Below are 7599 nucleotides of genomic sequence, written 5' to 3'. Positions count from 1 at the left end.
GACAGAAGATCCGGAGGATATTGCAGATACCGAAGCAGGAGGGGACGCTGACCTACCTGCGAGTCCCCATCATTGGCCGGAGGCTAAGGGTGGCAGAGTGTTCGGGCCTGGTGCAGGGGGTCCAGAGTAGGTTGGAGGAATGGAGGGCATCCTCCCTATCCATGATGGAGAAATTGACACTGGTCAGATCGGTGTTGGGATCCATACCGGTGTATCTCATGGCCAACACTGTGGTACGGAAGACGATTCTGTTGAGGATCGAACGTCTTCTTCGGAGCGTCTTGTGAGAGTCACACAATGGAGGCCACAGAGTGCATCTGCTGGCCTGAGAGCAGGTTTGCCTTCCTACTAGTGAGGGTGGTCTAGGGGTGCAGTCCCTCCTGGAGAGGCATGAGGCTTTCATTGCTCGACACGCAATTCGGTTTATACTAGAGCCACACGGCCTCTAGAGTCAGGTGATGGCAGTCAGATATGGTTGAGGGGGTTCAGGGGTGGCACGGAGAGGTCGTCGAGTCTCCTTCATATGACACGAGATCGGAAGGTACCTACCGACTGCATCGGCAAACATCAGGTGGTTGATAGGCGATGGACAAAGTATTGATGTGACCAGCGATCCGTGGGTGGACACCCTTCCCCTGAGGTGTTAGCCGACCATGGTTGATACAGAGGCAGTGGAGGGACTACGTGTGTGCGACCTCCTAACACCAGGAGGGGCAGAGTGGGATGAGGCCAGACTTCGACAGCTGTTCGGGGTACACCTAGCTGAGAGGATCCGGTCCCTTCCGTTACCAGGATGTGCGGAGCCAGATGTCAGGGTTTGGGGTACCTCGAACTGGGCCAGTGTTAGACTGGAAGACCTCTCCCGTGTTATCCAGCCGGAGCATGAGCCAGGGCCGGATTGTACTTGGATCTGGAGGTTCGGACTCCACCCGAGGGCAGCCCTCTTCTTATGGAAGGTATTTTGGGACTGCCTTCCGACGAGAGCAGTGCTGAGCAGGCATGGTTGGGGGATCCTCGCAAAGTGTGGGACATGTGGAGCTGAGGAGTCGGTGGACCATGTGTTTTTCCAGTGTACATGGGCCAGATCGACAAGGCAGTGGACATGGATCCCACAGGAGGCTCGGAGTGAGGCTACAATTCCTTCAGGTGATACGATAGTGGTTGGCCAGTTCGCGGACTTGTCAGAAGGTCATCAGAGTGACTTGCACAGCATATCAGATCTGGCTGACAAGAAACGCTCGTACTTTTGGCGAGCGCAGGGTGTTACCGAGGTTGGTTGCGGAGTTTGCTCGAGCATAGGCCATGGAGATCGGGCCCACCCCTCTTCAGATAGATCTTTGACAGCTTGGGACACCTGGGTTTTCCTCTCTGCTCCGACAGCTCCTCAGACGGTGTTTTTCACCTGTGAGCCTCCACCCTCGAGCTTCCTCAAGGTCAACTTCGATGGGTTGGTGCTGGATGGCAGTACGCTGGGCGGTGCAAACTTTGTCATACGGGGCCCGCACTCTAAGATGGTGGCAGCAGGTGGCTGCCAGCTGTTTGACACGTCGGTTCCAGAGGCAGAGCTGTGAGTTGCCTGGGCAGGTCTTCGACATGCGCGGGTGGTGCTGCAGGCCAGTTCAATCATTCTGGAGGGCGACTCGGCCACGATTATCGGGTGGATTCAGAGAGGGTCGAGGGGTGAGAGCACAGACCACCCCTTTCCGCGATATAGGGATGATGATGAGAGATGGGGGGCCGTCCAGGCCAAGCGTGTATTTAGAGAAGCCAATGGAGCGGCCGACTGGGTGGCTGCCTACGCGGCCTACCACTCAGGGTACACCTTTTAGTTAGGGAAGGGGGAGCTGCCACCGGTACTCCACGAGCTGTTGTATTTTAACTTTATTGAGTGTATTTGTACACGCACCGTATGAAATCATACTGATATTTGGATTTGAAATCAATAGCATGGACGAATGTGTATACCATAAAAGAGTTGGAAATAAATTTGTAATCTTGTGCTTCTATGTAGATGATATACTGATCTTTAGGACAGATCTTCAGATAGTTGATGAAGTAAAATAATTCTTAAGTCATAAGTTTGATATGAAAGACTTAGGACAAACTGACTTAATTTTAAATACCAAAATAATTAGAAGTGCAAATAATATTGAGTTATCCCAAAGTCATTATGTCGATAAGATTCTTAATAAATTTAATTATACTGATTGTCAGCCTGTCTCTACTCCCTTTGATCCCTCTACACACCTTAAGAAGAACTTAGGAACTCCTATCCTTCAAAGCCTATATGCTCAAATTATAGGCTTGCTAGGATTTCTAACAAATTACACCAGGCCAAACATAGCATATGCTATGAGTAGACTTAGCAGATATATTATTAATCCAAATAGAGATCACTGGACAATATTAGCGAGATTCCTTAGTATCTTAAGGGTACCAAGTCTTATAATTTGCACTTTAGTGGGTTTCCTGCTGTTCTAGAAGATTATAGTGATGCCAACTAGATCAGCGATACCTTAGATGTTAAATCCACCACGGGATATGTCTTTCTTCTAAGATGTGCTGCTGTGTCTTTCAAATCCACCAAACAAACCTTGATATCTAGGAGTACCATGGAGTCTGAACCGATAGCTTTAGACACCACTAGCACTAAGACTGAGTGGCTCAGAGATCTACTAATAGATCTTCCTGTAGATGAGTCACTTTTACCATCTGTTTTCTTACATTGTGACTGTAAATCTGCAATAGATAAGTGCAACTAAGAAAATTCTAATATAAAAATGAACAGGCACTTAAAAGTGCATCATAAATCATTAAGATATAAATTGAAAAATAATGTTATTGCTTTGAATTTTGTAAAATCAGAAAATAATTCGGCTGATCAGCTTACAAAAGGTTTGTCAAAAAAAGTAGTTCTAGAGTCGTCGGAAGAGATGGGGCTAAGCCCATAAAGATAGATCACCACGGTGGGAACCCAAACTTAAAAGATTCAATGTATAAAAACAAATCGGAATGTGACTAAGAGGAACACTGTTTTATGTTTTCCTTATCCCTATGGTGATAGTGCTCATATTTGTATAACTCTTAATGAGTCTGAGATCCAAAAGGTAGGAGCTTCCTTACTAGCTTCGTTATTAGGACTTACCTATATGTACAGTCGTGAGGCCGCGATTATGGAAAATGGACGATTTTCTAAAAAGCACATGAAAGATATCTGCGCATTGCCATATTAGCGCAACCCGCTTAGAATCCAGATTGGGCTATATTATGTGTGCTGTTGATTTAATCTGAGCCATGGACTGAGGTTCAAGATTAAAACCACTTTAGATCCACAAATGTAATCAATTGTCACTAAGTGAAGGTTCAAACCGAAAGGTACATACACCTATTACATAATCTAAGATATCCAGCATTTTGTTTTGATTTTAAAATTATTTAAAAATTAATTTTTGCGGGGGATTGTTGGAAAGCGCATGCAATCATTTTCGGGCCGCGTGCGCAATTGCCAGGCGCCCGTTGTGGTTCTTTTTTTTTTGGAATAAAAGCGGGCATTTTCCACTGGGAATACGTGAGCCAGCGTCCGCGCCTTCCACGGACACGTCTGCAAAAAGACCTATTTGCCCCTGCACAATTACCCCTATAAATATCCATTAATTTCATCTCTTTCGGAACACTAAAAATTAGAGAAAAATATCAGAAAAATTTTGGAGAAAAGTTCTTCCTCTTAGCCACTTTTATTTTTTATTTTTGTAATTTTATTTAGCATATTTTATTTTTTTTATTTCGTTCTTTACTGGATCTGCAAGTCCGATCAGGTTCAATTTGGCTTCTTTCGAAATGTATCGAAGAATAAGTTTAAGGTCATCGTATCTTTGAGGAGGATTACCGGGATATCCGTACGTGGGGGCAAACACTTCTTTGGGACAGCGTCTACGCACTTCGACCTGCCTTCAATTAGGCTATTTTCTCTTACTTTTGTTTTAAATTTAATATTAGTAGATCTATAGAATTTGCTATTTTATGATTTGAATTTATTAAATGAATAGATTTATTTTGTGCTAGAATAAATTTTTTTTGTAGCATAATAGATTTATTTTGATGCCAAATAATATATACATATATATTATTCTTTTTATATTTTTTTATTAATTGCAATTATAAATTTATTTGTTTATTTAGGTGATATATTGCTAACACTCTACAATCTGCAATTATATTTTTGCTCTTATTTTCACTCTATTTGGTTTTTGAGGAAATATTTGTACTTTTATGTTGATTTATTAGTTTGTATCCTTTAATATCTCTAATTACTTTTTGGTTGCGTATTGCTATGAAACTTTTTGGTCCCCTTTGATTTGGACTTCACACCTAAGTGCAACCAGTTTGATCTGAGATTATGGCTGATATGCCACCCAAACAATAATGAATATATGTCAGCTGTTAATTTATGTCTCCAGAAAATCAATGGTAACTTAACATATTCAATTTTACCATCGAATCAGAATGAGGTTGCAGAGTGTAATTACTGTAGAAAGAGCTTTATAAAGATTTTAAGTAGGTGATAGATATGTCTTTACCCTGATGCTGATCATCAGAAAGATTGACAACGTACGGACCTGGTATTTTGGATTGGGCTTTCAATGTCAGGATGGAAATGGCACAAAGTCTTGTACTGCAGCAAAGTTTTGAATTATCAAGGACCATAGTTTCATAGTATGTATTAGTCTTTATTAAAGTCTTGTAAGGACCAGAGTTTCACCGTTTGGGCAGATTTTACTTTGTAGATAGAGATGGTACTTTGAAGTTCATGTCTATGCTGCTGTCAACTTTGCTAGTGGCGTGCGCAGGAAATCATCAGGTGAAGTCCCTGCAAGAACGACTCTTTCAAAGATGTCTTGAATGATGGATCCAGTCCAGTGGCTGTCCTTGTGAACTGAAATGAATTGTGATCCAAAGGGAGTTGGTAAACGCCATGGATGCTTGTTTCTGAGTAGAGCTTTTGCACTCCTCATCCAGCATAATCGGCACCATGGTAAGTGATTGCAGGAGGTGGTCATTCACCTTTGAATGTCTCTGACATTTCTCATCGTCTGTACTCCCACGATACTAGAAGGAGACTGGTATTGATTCTTGCAGCCCTGACAGCATGCAATCTAGCTGCATAGCTGCCCTTCAAAGGTGCCTTCCCCTGGGTAGCAGGCCCTGAGAGCGAAACTTTTATTTGATTAGTTTAAAATTCAACACATTTCCTTTTGTTGTGATCTTCTATTGATGTTGTGAGTCCTTTGGGCTGAACTGACCCATTTTGGTGGCTAGGTCCACGGTTGACGCATTGACTTGTAACATCGTTAATAAAGTACATAAACATCTAAAAGTAATAGAAATAAAATTAATAAATATAAAAACAGACCCTATAATTAATTTTAATGTCAATGTATAATAAGAAGAGCTTGCTTCATTTTTTTTAACTTGGCATGTTTATTTGATGACAATTTGTATCACAATTATATAATTATAAAGGTTAATCTGAATTTATCTAATTTATTTCAGTTAATTATATAATCTTGATCAAACTTTTTTTTTAACAAAGTTGTACAATGCATATTTGTTTAGAAACATTTGATTTTAAAATTATAAGTTACAAAAGTATTGATAATTAATTTATTTGTTATACCAAACATATAAAAGTTTTAGTTATTAAAATAATAACGCTGTTGAAGGTATGTAAAAATTGGATTAAGGTTTTTACTACCTTTCTACTGTAATAAAAATTGATTGAAAATAGTTGGTATAAATATAGTTATTAATTTTGACGTGACCCTACCTAAAAATATTAGTAGGGGGTTCAGTGGGTTGGCTGTGACCCATCCTAGGTTTTAAAACATTGCTTGATATTAATTTCGTTAATTTAACTGAAAAAATTATTGTTATTTTTAAAGATTTCCATGCTTGCTCTTCCGTCAACATGTTCATTTGGAATCCATGCTAGAATGACCATCGCTTAGGCAGCATTTGGATACCCAAAAAAAAAAAAAAAAAAAAGGAAAAAGGGAATAAGAAAAGCTAGTCAAGTACTGTTGAAGGAATGGATTGGATAAGTCTCTTTTAGTATTTGATTACAAGAATAAATGGGGGAGGTTACAGGAAAGGAATAGAAGGTATTTAATGCACTTTGAATTTCATGATGATTTATTATTAATAAATCACAAAGATGATAACGCTTTTGTACACTTAAAAATATGTGGAAAAATGAAGTTATAACATGGTAATCAGCTAACAATGAATAAGGGAGTATATCTATCCCATCTTTCTCCCTAAATAAGGTTATGTTCTAGATAAAAAAAAGATCGAGGCAGTAAATAGGTCAGGTTGACTCATATCCTGATCCGACTCGCTTAGATCCGATCTAACCTATTCTAAAAGATATGTGAGGCTCGATCGGGTTCTAAAATTGGATTCATTCCATTTTTAGGATTAGGTCTAGGTTTTCTAAATTTTAACTTGGCTTAAACCGATTTTTTTGAAATTTGGATAATTTTAGGTTTTCAACCCTACGACCCGACTTAACCCGAACGCGTAAACCATTTGTGCTTGTAGGCCGCAAGGATGCATGACATGTTTAAGTAGTTGTTCACGAATATCCTGAAATAAGGTTTTACAAAAGCATTAGATGTTTGTTGCACTAGTTTAGCGTTCCGTTTGATGCATTTTTAATGCAGAAATGGAATCACTATTCTGCTACTTTCTAGTTTACCGGATTTTTTGAATTCAAATTGCTGCTTTGCTCCTACTAAAGTGGAGGCCAGCCAATCCACTAGATGAAAGGAATAGGAAAACTCATGTAGTTCTATTTCAAAAGATTTATTGTCAACTTTAGACCTTAATTACATCTTCAACACTTATTTTAGATCCATGTTTTTTGTTTTCAGAAAAGATTTTAGACTCATATTGAAAACACCGTATGCATTTGATTTTGAAATATGTACTCGTTCAATGTATTTTACTGTCCATAAATTTTTCGACTTTGAGTGATATCAGACTATCAGGTATTGTTGAGCACTATTTATAGACTATCAACTTTTGTGGAAAGGCCCAATTACCATTTACCAATACTTGGATAAATCGTCCGAGTGTAATATCTATGAATCTGGTCCAAATGTTGCTTATGAAGTTGATACAAGTCCTTGAGAGCTGCGCAGCATTGATGAACAACGACAATAGTAGGCCCAAAACCATTTGGAATTCTAGAAGTGTACCTTGACGAGCAACGTAAGGGTCATGAATAAATTATGAACAAGATAAGAGAGCTACCAAACATTTAAGACTAGCATGTCGTTTATTTGTATGATTAAATTTGAGAAAGTGTAGATTGGTTAAATAAGAAATCTCAACTTCGGCAAAGAGAAAGACGATTGGGACTAGATCTGAACCAGGCCCGACCTGGACCCGTCTCGACTCAAATTTTTTGGATTAGACTGAGTTATACATGGATCTGACTCGATTCAAATAATTTGTTGGGTTAAAAATTGTAGCCGTGGATTTAGGCCGGATCTCGGTCCAATATTAGGTCTTGAATAAGAGACTGGGCTGTGTTGAGTT

The sequence above is a fragment of the Phoenix dactylifera genome, unplaced genomic scaffold (assembly GCF_009389715.1).
Source record: "Phoenix dactylifera cultivar Barhee BC4 unplaced genomic scaffold, palm_55x_up_171113_PBpolish2nd_filt_p 000580F, whole genome shotgun sequence".
Taxonomy (NCBI): Eukaryota; Viridiplantae; Streptophyta; class Magnoliopsida; order Arecales; family Arecaceae; genus Phoenix; species Phoenix dactylifera.
Note: the sequence above shows the minus strand (reverse complement) of the source record.